The sequence below is a fragment of the Equus asinus genome, chromosome 4, assembly GCF_041296235.1.
Source record: "Equus asinus isolate D_3611 breed Donkey chromosome 4, EquAss-T2T_v2, whole genome shotgun sequence".
NCBI lineage: Eukaryota > Metazoa > Chordata > Mammalia > Perissodactyla > Equidae > Equus > Equus asinus.
Genome location: NC_091793.1, coordinates 16,503,930 through 16,517,150, shown reverse-complemented (window position 1 = coordinate 16,517,150; position 13,221 = coordinate 16,503,930). Strand labels below are relative to the sequence as shown.

General features: G+C 43.3%; 1 protein-coding gene across 2 annotated transcripts in view; it reads left to right on the top strand.

Moving 5' to 3' along the window:
- ATXN10 (ataxin 10) overlaps nucleotides 1–13,221 on the top strand; it is a 190,076-nt gene that overhangs the window by 170,585 nt on the left and 6,270 nt on the right. The window contains exons 11-13 of one of the 2 annotated variants that reach the window (XR_011502527.1): nucleotides 8,234–8,466; nucleotides 8,578–8,730; nucleotides 10,531–10,587. The exons of the other annotated variant lie outside the window; for it this stretch is intronic. The gene's annotated coding sequence lies outside the window, so the exon portion shown is untranslated. The remainder of the gene's footprint in view (nucleotides 1–8,233; nucleotides 8,467–8,577; nucleotides 8,731–10,530; nucleotides 10,588–13,221) is intronic. 2 annotated transcript variants of the gene reach the window in all.

Below are 13,221 nucleotides of genomic sequence, written 5' to 3'. Positions count from 1 at the left end.
CTTTTCCAGAATGTCATAAAAAATTGGAATCATACGGTATGTACCCTTTTCAGATTGTCTTCTTTCACTTCTTTAAATATGCCTTTACGTTTCCTCCATGTCTTTCAACGGCTTAATAGCCCATTTGTTTTTTTTAGTGTTGAATAATATTCCTTTATCTCAATGTACCAAATACTTATTTTTTGAAATTGTTTTCTCTAACAGTATGTTTATGTCATAGATACTCTGCACACTTCTTCAGTTTTTCTATAGTCTAAAGTATAGTATAAAGAGAGCTTTTATAATTCTTTGTTTCAGAAATTTTATATCCGATGTATAGATTAGACCGTAAACTATCAGCCTAAAATTCACATGCATGACAGTTTCCTTCCAACACTGCCTCTTGTGGGGCCGTCCTCCAGTTCCAGAGAGCCGATCTCTTCGCAGAGCGTTTGGACTGCTTGTGAAAGCACACACAGCACAAAGCTTAGCCGTCACGAGGAGATCCTTTTAGGGCTTGATAATCATGCCACACCTCTGGCGCCCAAGGGCGTTGCCAAGCTGCGTCACTCGGCACATCATCTTTGACGTAGGGTCTTTGCACAGTTCATGAGCACAGCAGTCCCCGAGGGGCAAGATTCGCCTTCAGGAGAGCTGTGGAACTTAGAAGTGTCATCGCCCGCGTAGAAAGTGCTAGAGCTGTTCGTGGCACAGCCTCTGCTTAATAAGTATTATTATTATTACTGTAGCTATTATTATTTAGATGTATATGTTTTCTTACAAAGTTAATTATTTGCCAGTTTTTCTTTTAGTATTCACTTTCTTTATTAAAAAGAGCAGTGACTTTTTGATATGTTTCAGATGTTAATAAGTAACTTTTTAAAATGGCCGTACTTAAACACTGTTGCCACACAGAGCATGTGTTTTGTAAGGCACTGGAGAGCTTGGGTTGCCACAGTTTGGCACAGGGAAGCATGTTCCAGGTAACCCTGACTAATGTCAGTATTTTTGCCTAAGATGACCTTAGTCAAATTTAGCAGTGACAGAAGGGTCTAGTCAAAACATTGGTGTGCCACAACCGTTTCAGCACTGTTAAATAGTAACTCCCTGGCTGTTTTGTTTTGAGATCATGATTCTAAGCAGGAAGTGTTGTATTCTCTATACCACTTACTTTTCTAGAACCAACAGATTTTTCAAAAGAAAAAAACCCCACCGTATTGAGTGTTTGAATCTATGAAGGAACGGGCTCAGTGAGCAGGCACTCATGAAGTACCTGTTGAATAAGTGAAAGAAGCCCGAGTGCTGAGCCCTGGGGCCACCGAGTGAAGGCAGACGAAACCCCTGCTCACAGGCTAGTCGGAAAACACCTGTGTAGATACCACTTGCAAGATGGGGTGCTAAGGGCTGAGGTGGAAGAGGGCGGCCGGGGGCGGGTGGGGGCTCCACTGGGGCTCCAGCTCTGCCCTGCACAGCTCCCGCCTTCGTCTGTCTTCTCACAACCACTTGGATTCTGAGGAACTTGGAGGAAATGCGGGGGCCTGCCTGCGGCCTGGAGTCAACTGCTTCGCTAGAGTGAGATGGACGCAGTGGCGAGAGGGAAGAGAAGCCTCCGGCTGCTTTGGGCTTTCTTATCCTCGTGGTTTTGTGGACCCACATCATCCCTTCACTTGGATAGTGGTCACAAATCCAGAAAATACAAAAACAAGGCTTTCAGATTACTTGCCTTTTCCACTCTCACCGCTCTCTGGTCTGAACACTTCTCCGAGATAGAGACGAAGCACTTGTGACCCCAGGCAGCAGGCATTGCCCTTGTGGCTTGTGAGCCCTGGCCATCCCGAGAAACCCGCTGCTCCCATCCCAGCAATGGCATTCGGTTTCTGTGAGCTACCGGGAAAGCTGACTGAGGAATGGAGAGACCTTTTCTTCAGGGTTAACTGAGTGCAGCTGAAAACAGGCCCGTGCTGTGAAAAAGCCTCGTTGATGGACAGAAGCCAGGCAAAAGCAAAACTTAGGAGGTGGATTGCAGTGTTGCAGGACCCACGCCTGCACTTGGTGTCTGTCACGGCCTGTGATGAGCCTGCCTTCACCAGAGAGGCTTGTCTTCATCTTTGGTTAATGGCCTAATTTTCATTCTCGTAGAAGCTCACAGAATGATGACTTTGTCAAATGCAGATCTGCACTTTCTGGTTACGGATAGGAAAAGCCTATAAAAAGTCAAAACATTTTCTCAATTTTTGAGAGAAACCAAAATATGTCAGAATCACAACTACTACTTCTGCCTTTCTCTCCTAAAGCGCTTTCAGAAACTAGCACAGCTGTTCTTCACATGTTTGCTCCGGGCATAGTTAGGAAGCACCAGGAAATCCTACTGGGTTTTCAAGAAAAAAATGATAGTGGAAGTCCCCAGCCTCCTCCCACCGCGTTTCTGACACGCAGGCAGGCAGGTGGGCACCTGTGCTGGCAGTGGGCTGCACATCCTGGGCAAGGTTTGTGAGTCGCCAGAACGGTGGACTCCACAGAATTTGGAAGCGGTTTGGGGTGTTAGGGGACAGTATTTCGTAGCACTGTCTAGTGGACAAAACACGTGACCTGCATTTGGCAAACTAACCCACACTTCACATCTCAGTTATTCATCATCCTAATTTTTCAAAACTGTGTTTATTTTGAAATGTAACATGCATACCAAAAATTGGAAAGAGTATATATGTACTGCTTACAGCTAATTATAAAGCAGACATACGTGTAAGGAACACCCAGGTCAAGACAGAAGACACTTGGAGACTTCGCTGAGCCCTCCCCATCAGAACTCGTCCCTGCCCCTCGCAGGTTAGCACCTGTGCATGGTTCCTACACACACTGCTTTGCATTGGCCATTTTTGAACTTCGTATAAATGGAATCATGGCTTGCATTGTTTTATCATCTGTCGTTCAAAATCATGATTGTGAGATTCACCCACGTTGTTGTATGTAGTTTACTGTATAGTATTCCATTGTAAGAAGAATTAACATTTATTCATTCATTCAGCTGTTGGTGGACATTTGGCTTATTTCCACTTTGGGGCTTACAGTTAGTTAATGCTGCTGTTAACATTTTTGTATAGTTCATGTATCCTGGCACGTCAGCATGAGTTTTTTTCTAGGTATGGAATTTCTGAAGTGTGGCTTGTGTATCTTCAGCTTTATTCTAGATGATGCCAAACTCTTTTCAGAATTGGTTGTACCAGTTGGAACTCCCATCATCTGTATATGAGAGTTCCGTTTGCTCTAGTTCTTGCCAACACTATATGCAGTCAGACTTTTAAAGTTTTGCCATTCTGATGAATAAAATGTGTTGTCGTCATATTTTTTAATTTCTCTAATTAGTAATAAGCTAATTGACCATTTGAATTTCCTGCGTCATGAAGCAGCTGTTCAAATTTTTTTGCTTCTGTTTGTATTTTCTGTCTTTCTTTTACTTGACTTGTAGGAATTTTTTCTATATTCGGGGTATAAATTATTTCTTTATGTGTATTGAAGTAGTCTCTCCCATCCTATGGCTTGTTTTATTTTGGTTTTTTGCTTTTATTTTCTTTATGGTATCTTTTCATTATTGAGATGTAACGTACATATAGTAAAATGCAAAACTTATAAATGAATATCTCAGCACATGTATACACCCATGTAACCATCACCCAGATGAAAATATAGAACATTCCTATCCCTTAGAAGTCTTCTTTGTGCCCCTTCTCACCCAGGACCGATCCCCAGAGCTAACCTCTGTTCTGACTTCTTTGGTGTTTTGATGAATTTTTTATTCCCTCTACAGTTAGTGAGTTTTGTGTCTTATTGAAAACCCAGATGCCGTAAGAATATTCTTCTGTATTTTGCTCTAAAAGCTTTATAGTTTTGCCTTTCCCTTTTAGATCTATAATCTGTCAGAAGTTAATTCTTATTTGTAGTGTACAGTAGGGGCCTGTTTCCTCCTGTGGTTATGTAGTTGACTCAGTATTGAGAAAACCTTCCTTTCAGCCATGGCTCTGCAGGGCCACCTTGTCATAAATCATTGTCCTATAGGCATGATTCTGTTTCTAACTGTATACTCTGTTCAAAATGTCGATCTCTTTCTCTCTCCCTGACTGATAGTATAGTATCTTAATTACTATGATGGTATCATCTCGATGTCAAGTAGAGCAAATTTCAAATGTTAAACAACCTTTCGTACATTATCCTGTTCTTATCTTGCGGGATTCAGTTCACTAGTGTCTTTATCATTACTTTAATTCATCCATTCAGCACATATTTCTTGAGTGTCTGGGGTGTTGTGTGCTGGGCACTGTTCTGGCTACTGAGGATACAGTGATAACCAAGGAGGAGACACGCCTGTGCTCTCGTGGAGCCTGCAGACTGATGATGGGGTGGGCACTGCACACTAGGCTTGAGGAGAGGCACTGGGCTTCCCTGGGGGAAGGAGCCCTGGCCTCACTCTCAGGAAACCTCTCCTCAGTGCCCCCTGGAGCTTGTGACATCCCCCTGCTGGATCTGCCACCTGTACTTGATTGTGAGCTCCTTGAGGGCAGACGACATCTGATTTCCCTCTTTTTCAGTTGTCCCTGGCACAGAGAGAGTGTCTAGTAAGTGCTGGCTTGAAGGGTGGGAAGGGAGGTGAGGGGCGTCTTCCTAGGCCTTCTCCACTCTCTCCATCCGCCCATCCCACCCGGTGTCAGTCGGCCTTCTAATTTCCCTTCCAGCGCACTGGCCTCCCTCTGCTTCCACTCGCACCGCGAGCTCCCTCCACCCCCAGACTTGCACATGGTGTTCCTCTGCGTGGCGTTCCCCTCCCCTATCACACTCGCCCTCCCTACTCCTTCCAGTTTGATTTCAATGTTATTTATTCCAGGGAAGTCTTTCATGATCCCAATTCAAATAAGGCCCCCTTTTATTGTTTCATCCTATCCTGTCATTTAACATTATAGCTATTTTAACAGTTGTGATCAGGTGTTTATTTCTCTCCATTGACCCAAGATCAGGACTACTGCGAGATAGGCCTTTCATGTCATGGGCACTTAATTGATGCTTCCTGAGTAAACAGATCCATGTATACACACCCACCATCTCTGCCCTTTCACCCTCGTTGGTGATTGCCTTTACTTTTCATCCCTTAGTTGAAAATTGGCAAAGAAAGAATGAAGAAATGCTAAGAAGTGGTCCTCTTTAACAAAATCTACATGTAGCATCAGATGCTGGTTGGGAAACAGTGACTTGAAAGATACATTAAACAGGCCACATATCCTTGGGTGGTATGGCGGCAGAACTAATTGGTGTTGATAACTGAATAGAGGGGTTTTTTATTGACGTAGATTAATCTAGCTTTTTCTGTGACACCCAATATTCAAAGCTCAGCTTTGTTGACCTCAGTGTAAATAACTATAACAAAAACAATAAAACAGATCTGTGCGTTTTACAAAAATACCTGACATTCATTGCATACCTCTTTCATGCCAGGTACTGTGGTTTTGTTTAAACTTCATGACCACTCTATGAGACGTATACTGTTGTTATCCCCATTTTATAGAACAGGAAGTTGAGGGAAAAAAGGTTTGTAACTGGCCAAGGCTACGAGCTGGTGAGCAGCAGGAATGGCAGTAAACCTGGACTTTTTGACTTCAGGGTCCGAGAACTTAGTCTCTGTCCTGTGCTGTCATTTGACATATTTGGAAATTGTTTTATCTCCTTCTTATTTTATGGACGAGGAAACCGAGGCAAAGAGAAGTACAGGCACGTGCCCGACAGAGGAGCCTGGTGCCCCACGGCCTGCCCGAGCCCCATGCTGTGTGGGCAGCACCTGTGCCTCTCAGGTGTGCTGAGCGTATTGTGCCAGGGCCTGGATGAGGTACATGATGAACGTCCCCTCCTGTCATCCTCACACGCGACCTGTCCAAGTTTACCTATTACGAAGGTTATATATTGCCCAAAGTTACACAGCTTATGAAATGGCAGAGTTGGAATTTGACCCCAGGGCTGTCCTGTTCCACCTTACTCTTGCCATCATTGACTCCTGACTGGTCTCCATTCCCACTCTTGCCTCCCTCCAACCCACCCTCCAGACAGCTGCCAAACAGACCCTCTGAGTTTGTCTACTTCACCTCTTTCAGTGGGTTCTCATTGTATTAGAATACAATATAGACTCCTTCCTATTGCCTAAAATCTCTAAAAGGTCTGGCCTCAACCTACCTCTGCCTCACTTCATGCCATTTCCTTCACACGTTCTACTCCAGCCACAGAGATTTTCCCTCGTCATTTCTTCTAGTCTCAAGGCTTTTGCACAGCTTGCTCTGCTGCCTGCAGCCGTCTTCCCCAGCTCACCAGATGACCAGTTTTTCCCTGTTGTGGGTCTTAGCTCAGTGTTACCGCCTCAGAGACCTTCTCCAATTATCGTTGTCCAGTGCGCTGTCCTCCTGTGATCTCACCCCATTCAGGTTTTGGTTTTTGGTCTAGTGCCTGCCTCCTCTCTAGCATGTAAACACCACGAGGGCAGGGACCTTGACTGTCTCATTAGGTATTGTATTCCAAGCCTGGCGCATAATGCCTTCGTGTTTGCTAAACGAGTGGGTGGGTCATGATTAAATTCTGGAGAGACATTCAGATGTGTGATTAATAGTTTAATTTTGTTTATATCTAAATCCCTTGCTCTAATTCCAGTATAAGAATCAAGAAGCATGTTATTTATAGAGAAGAGGAAAAACATGTTAAAAATGATAGATTTCTATAATTGAATGAGGTTTTTCCCCCCTAAAGTGAGATATCCGGTACTTTAGAATAAAAGAGACATGTCAAGGAAGAGCTTTAGAACTTGATGTCACCACTACAACCAGCTTGGCTTTTAAATAGTCTGAAGTGTTATTGGTATTTATTTTCAATTAATGTTGGAGTTATTTGCATATTACAAATTTATGCTGAAAGTTGTGTTGACTTTAAATGGATACAGCATTGCTCCTCCCTTAATGAGGATACGCAAGAATTATAGGTCTGTGTTCAACTTTCAACTCATCTGTTACTGATAGAAATGGAAGCAGACAGCACAGAATGAGAACCACCACACTCTTGTGTGTTTGCTTTTCAGCACAGAAGAGAGTCCTCGGGAAATGCACATATCGGCATATCTGTGTGTGTCCAAACCTGCAGGCCCACTTGCTCTTGACTACTGACTTTCTGGGAGCTGCTAGGAGGACATGGGGGAGGAGAGTTGGAGAGGCAAACAAGCATGGCCATGGGTGACCCGTAGAGCTGATCATCCCCAGGGGGTAGTGACATTTGGACCAAGGACAGTGATAACAGATGCTCAGGCACCCAGCATATGCAGTTAAGAAAGCTCCCTGATTCTTTGGTACCTGCTGAGTCTTGTCTAGTCTAAAATTCACCAGAAGCTCCACACAGTTTGTGTTTCATTTAAGCCTTTGTATCTTAAAACTATTTTTGACCCTTGGCTATGCTTCATTAATTTTGAATGTTATTAGTGCTAGACCAACACTAATCTTCTGTAATTTGGATGGGATTACTTACTTTTTTTAGTCCGAATTTTAATTTCATTTTGAACTGTTTTCTAGCTACTTCCAAAGGTGTTTTGCAGAGGTAGTCGCTCTAACTGGTATCTGCAAGCATGTTTTATCCTTCAGGATTTCTTTGAAGAGGTGACTCTGTTTCAAGTATCATAAAACCTACCATTCCTTTAACTCATTTGTAGGCCTAGCTTAGAAGCTTGTAGTCAGACTGACTGGAAGGAAGACTGCTCTGCCCCTCCTCCAGAGGTCTGTCCTCCTGAACTGTGCTCACTGGAGAGCGCTTAGAAGCACTATGGTGGGGTGGCTATGAGGTGGATGCTGGAGTCTGTCCCAGCCCTGGCTCCACCACTTCAGGTTGTGTCGTCTTGGACAAGTCGTGAGCCTCCTGGTGCTTAGTTACCTCATGGCTGGACTGAGGATAGCAGTGCCTACCACAGAGGGTTTGTGAGAATTGAATACTTTCTACAAGTGCCTAGAAAAGCCCCCAACACGTACTTTATGTCCTGGAGGTGTGATAGCTGCTGCCATTGATTATGTTTATTGTCATTACTGTTGTTATTTTATGCAGATAAACTCACAGTCTTGGCTGATGTGAGAGACACTTCAGTTAATTCACAAAGCTTTGCTTCCATTGAAAGTAGCAGTGTGCTCCATGAATAGAAGTTCATTTGAGCCAGCTTTATTATTTGATAATTCCTTTACCCCAAAGAGTACAGAGTACTTTATAAACATCCTCTGACCTGGCAGACGGGACCTTGAGCTTCCTGGGTGTCTCTCCTGTGCTTCCACGGGCTTCTACTCATGAGTTCCTCAGTCGGCAGGGCCCAGTGACCTCAGGTTACATCACACTCGCTCCTGCTGTCATCTCAGCAGCAAAGCTCAGCCAGCTCTCTGCCGACAGTGACCCTGGATGCAAATTGAGGCACTGGGGCAGTATTTTCTTTAAAAGGTCTGTATCCAGAATGCCTCTCCCTGGTGGACTCTCCACTGCAGCGTGAGGGCTGACTTGGTATAACGCTGGGTATCTCCATGCGTTTATTAAATAACACCTCACTTATAGCCCAGATCTGATGGAAGAACTGGGGGTGCCAACTCCTTATAAGTGGATAGAAGCCAGGCACCAAGGGACGTTCATCCAGCAGATATTCGAAACAAGCCTACTTCTGTATGTGGCAGGAGCTACAAGAACTCAGATGGGATTCCCAGCACGCAGGTGAGTGCACATACTGTAGGAGTCAGAGAATTACACGATGACAGTAGAGTGAGAAGTGGCATAAGAGAGGGAGAGTCTGGAGAGGTGGGATACCCAACATGCTGGGCTCTAGAGGAATTATTCATGCCATTCAGTAAGTGTCTGCTACATGCAGGCATGTGCCAAGCACTCTGCTAAACACATGACATGCAGTGGCTTGTTTAGAGTCTCAGAAATGACACTGGAGTGCTGCCCCAAATTCAAATGGAACTACTTCGTGGCCTCGAAACCCTTTAGTGTGGTTCAAGTTAGAAGTGGTATTGGTTGTTTCTGATCTTGAACCTGTCGTGTGACACAGATGCCAGCCTGTGACTGCGTCGCACCACGTTGTGCTTTTAAGTGGTTAGTGAGATGGTTCCAGAATATGTAATGTACAAAATTAGTTTCAGTGCTGTAGGATCCTTTACCACCAAAGCCCCGTGGGTGTGAGGTACCTGTGAGCACAGCCCGCGCTTGGCCACACAAGCTTTTGCCGTGGGAAGTGCATGCGGTGACTGACTGGATGGGGAGGGGGGTGTCATCTTCGCATGACTTCTCTGCCAAGCTGACAGGCTCACTAGTCGTGCTGACAACTGCAACATGTTCTGCCTTGCTAGTCTTGGATGCTTGTGCTTTATACATCTGGGATTTGTAAAGGACTGAGAGCTCATAACCCGGCCGGGTCCGGACTGAGGACGGGTGGTTCCGCGGTGGTTCTCCCATGCCCATGTGATGATCCTGAGGAAACGGGAACCTTGTAAAATGGAAAGATGTTTCAGACTTCCGAGAGGGGAGGAGGCCCATGAAGTCGTGAATATCTAATCTCTCCCTTTAAAAGGTCAATTTATGGAAAGTAAATTGTGTATGTACCAAGGACAGTGAATGTGGCCTTTGTTTGAAAATCATTAAGAAAGTGTTGATTTGGGTTATGCACAGAGACAGAATTTCTCTGGTTGACACTTGTCTGTTATGTAGTTCTGTCACAATTCAGCAGTGTGATTTATTGGGTCTTTGTACCACTTCCTTTGATGTTCCAGTTCCCCAAGGAGTTAGAGGCCAGAGAAGCAGCCTCAGCTTTCAAAGCAGTGGTGTTTCTGAGATGACTTTTTCCCTCAATAAAGACTGAAACTCTTTGCTCCTTCTTGTAGCACATAGTAAATACAAGTATTTTATATTCTTCAGATTGTGATCTGTAATTTACAAATCTGGCAATTATTTGTTCCTCCCCCCTCTTCTGTTGGTTTTTTTTTTTTTACCACTTTCATTATTAGCAATTAGCCGTTAATTAGGAAATTACAGGGTACACATACTTTTATTTGTAAATGCTGTTAAGATAACACATAGTATAAAACCCAGAACAGTATCTATCAGCACGACACTGAAACATTTGAGCCACAGATGTTCTCTCACATTAAAGTACAAAAATGCAAAGGGAAATTAGATACCAGATAGACCAACAGTTTGAAGGAAGAAGGAGCCAAAATGGGTGGTTTGTCGTGGTTATTGAGCACACTCTGGTTTCCAGCATCCTGCAGGGAGACCCTATGTAGACTCTGCACAGTAAGGACTTCACTCTGATTTTCTGAATGAGAGGTATGTAGTTTAACTTGAATGATGCAAATGAGAGTCGAGAGCAAAAGATGATTGTTATAGATGAAGGCAGAAGTAAAATGAACTTTACAATGAAAGCAATAACGTATCTCTTGACATTTGGAGATGGAGTTAACCTATGCGGGAAGAACGTGTGGCAGTTTGTAAAGGAACAGTGATGGTATTTTTCAGGACCATTCTTCCACGAGGACCTCTCTTGTCTGACCACCTCCCCTCTCCTTTTCGTAGGTAAGTTCCCATCCCTCCTCTGCCTGCAGCTCGGCGCTTTCTTGCCCTCCAGATCCCCTCCAAGTTGTGAGCTCTTCCTCCCTCCCCATCTGCACTCTGACGTCCTCTGTGGTTTGGACAAGTTCCTCCTCCTCAAGCAGCAGAAGCCTCAGCGAAGCCCAGGGGTCCCTGGGCAGCAGTTAGGGAAATGCCCTTTTTTTTTCCCCTCAGAAAGTGGGTATTTCAAGAGCAGGGCCGGGGTTGGTCAGGACTCCTGAAGATGGGGTCAGGAGCGCCCCCCGGCATATGTGCTCACTGCAGACAGAGTGCCACGTCCAGGGCTTTCTTCTTCTTTGCTGACAGAGATTGGCAGATTTAGAAGTATTGTTTTTTAGCAATGTAAAGCATTTTCAGAACAATTTTAAAACTGACCTACTTCTTTGCACTCTGAAAAATTCTGCAAATTTACCATAGTCTGAGAAAATACTAGTTTAGATATGGAAGTTATTTATTAAGCATCCTCATTTTTAGGAAAACCTTGTTATAACATGGCAGATAGTTACATAGCTTGTGAAAGCCTGATGAAATAGGCTGCCTATATTGAACTTTCATTCTTAAACTGACTTCATAAAAGGTTTCTAACGTAGCTCTGGGCCATACTAATAGTATACTTGGGGAAGCTAGGCAGTGCATAAATCCTTTGCCATGAATGGGTTCATTGTCTAAAAATAATTTTTAAAAATATGTCCTGGAAGCAAAAATTAAATATAGGTACTATATATAGTACCTATATTAGTTATATACATATTGTATATGATATTAAGTATACAGCATTGTACATCAATGGCCATATATAATACGTAAAACGTTACATAGTACCTATATTAGTTACATACATATTGTATATGATATTAAGTATACAGCATTGTACATCAATGGCCATATATAATACGTAAAACGTTACATAGTACCTATATTAGTTACATACATATTGTATATGATATTAAGTATACAGCATTGTACATCAATGGCCATATATAATACATGAAACGTTACATAGTACCTATATTAGTTATATACATATTGTATATGATATTAAGTATACAGCATTGTACATCAATGGCCATATATAATACGTAAAACGTTACATAGATGTTACATATAAGTATATATATACACACGTATATATCCTGAAAAGTCAGTAAAGTTTTTTAACATGCTTAAATTGTTTTAATTTAAATAATGTATGTTTTTCAGTGCCAGTACTTTTAAAAGCTCGTTTATTCATTTGACAAATATTTATTGATGCCCTCCATGTTCTGGGCCAGAGGTCAGCAGACCTTTTCTGTAAAGATTTAAACTTAGTAAAGAGTTTTGGCTTTGCAGTAGTACTGTTGCTGTCGCAGCTACCCCGCTCAGCCTTTGCAGCATGAAAGCAATTTTAGACAATACATAAATGAATGGGCATGGCTGTGTGCCAGTAATACTTTATTATGGATTCTGAAATTTGAATTTCACATAATTTTCATGTGTCACAAATCACTATTCTTCTTTAAAAATATAAAAACTTTTTAAATCATGGCTATATAAAAACACGAACCGTAATTTGCCACCCCCTGTTCTCAGCAGTCTTCTAGACACAGAGCTAGAGCAACGACCAGAGCACAGTCCCTATCACCACAGGGCCTGCCTGTGCTCTAGTCGTCTGCAGCTCTTTCAGTATCGCTAATTCTGATAACCGAAAGAATATTGCCTTTCTGAGTTAGATGGACTCTTTCTCACCGGATAGTTTCAATTTTAATGTTTCAGCTCATTTGACTTTGAAAGTGCATTTGGCACGTATCTGCTGCTTAGTAATATCCTAGTCGGGAGCTTCTTTTCTGTATCGTGTCATCTCCCAGCCTGCATTTTTCTGCCCTGCTAGCATCTCGTCACCTAGCTTGTACAAGGCCACGTGGGGTGCAACGTCGGGCCGATGTCTTTGAATCCCAGCGCACAGCTGCTGTGGCACAGGCACTTGGGGGCCAGGAGCAGCTTCTCACTTTCTCCTTCCCACGCAGGGCAGCTTCAAGGTGCTTATTGCCGCTGTCGTCTTTGTGGCCTGTTTCAAGACACCAGAGCGCTCTGTTGAGGAGCTGGCCCCGGCGAGTCCTCACTCTAGTGCCGGTTGCAGGGTTCTTTCAAGGCAGTTTTGTAACAAACAGGCTCACGCTTTCTATTTGTAGTAGCTATGGAAACTTTAGAAGCTCTCTTTCTAAAGCTGAGCATACAATGAAGCACTTGAAGTGTTGGTGGGATTAGAGACTTTAGAAGATGTTTAATTTTCTCCCCCACTCTTTCTTTCTTTCTGTCTCTTTAGAGAGGGAACAAGAGGGCAGTGTGAATATTAACTGGGACTCGCTTTAATCTTTCTTGTGACACTTAAGGCTGTCTAGGTCTGCACAGGCTACCCAGGGCTCTCAGCCTTTCACGGTGCGCGCTAACAAGGAGAGTCGTGCATATTCATGAGCCAGGCCTGTGCATTAGACACAGTTCCTAAGGGCTGCATCTCCGTGTTTCTCTGTTCAACTCAAATTTTATGAAAGGAACAGCTATTAAAATTTGGTTTTTAAATGATTATTAATAATAATTATTATTATTATTGTTATTGTCTAG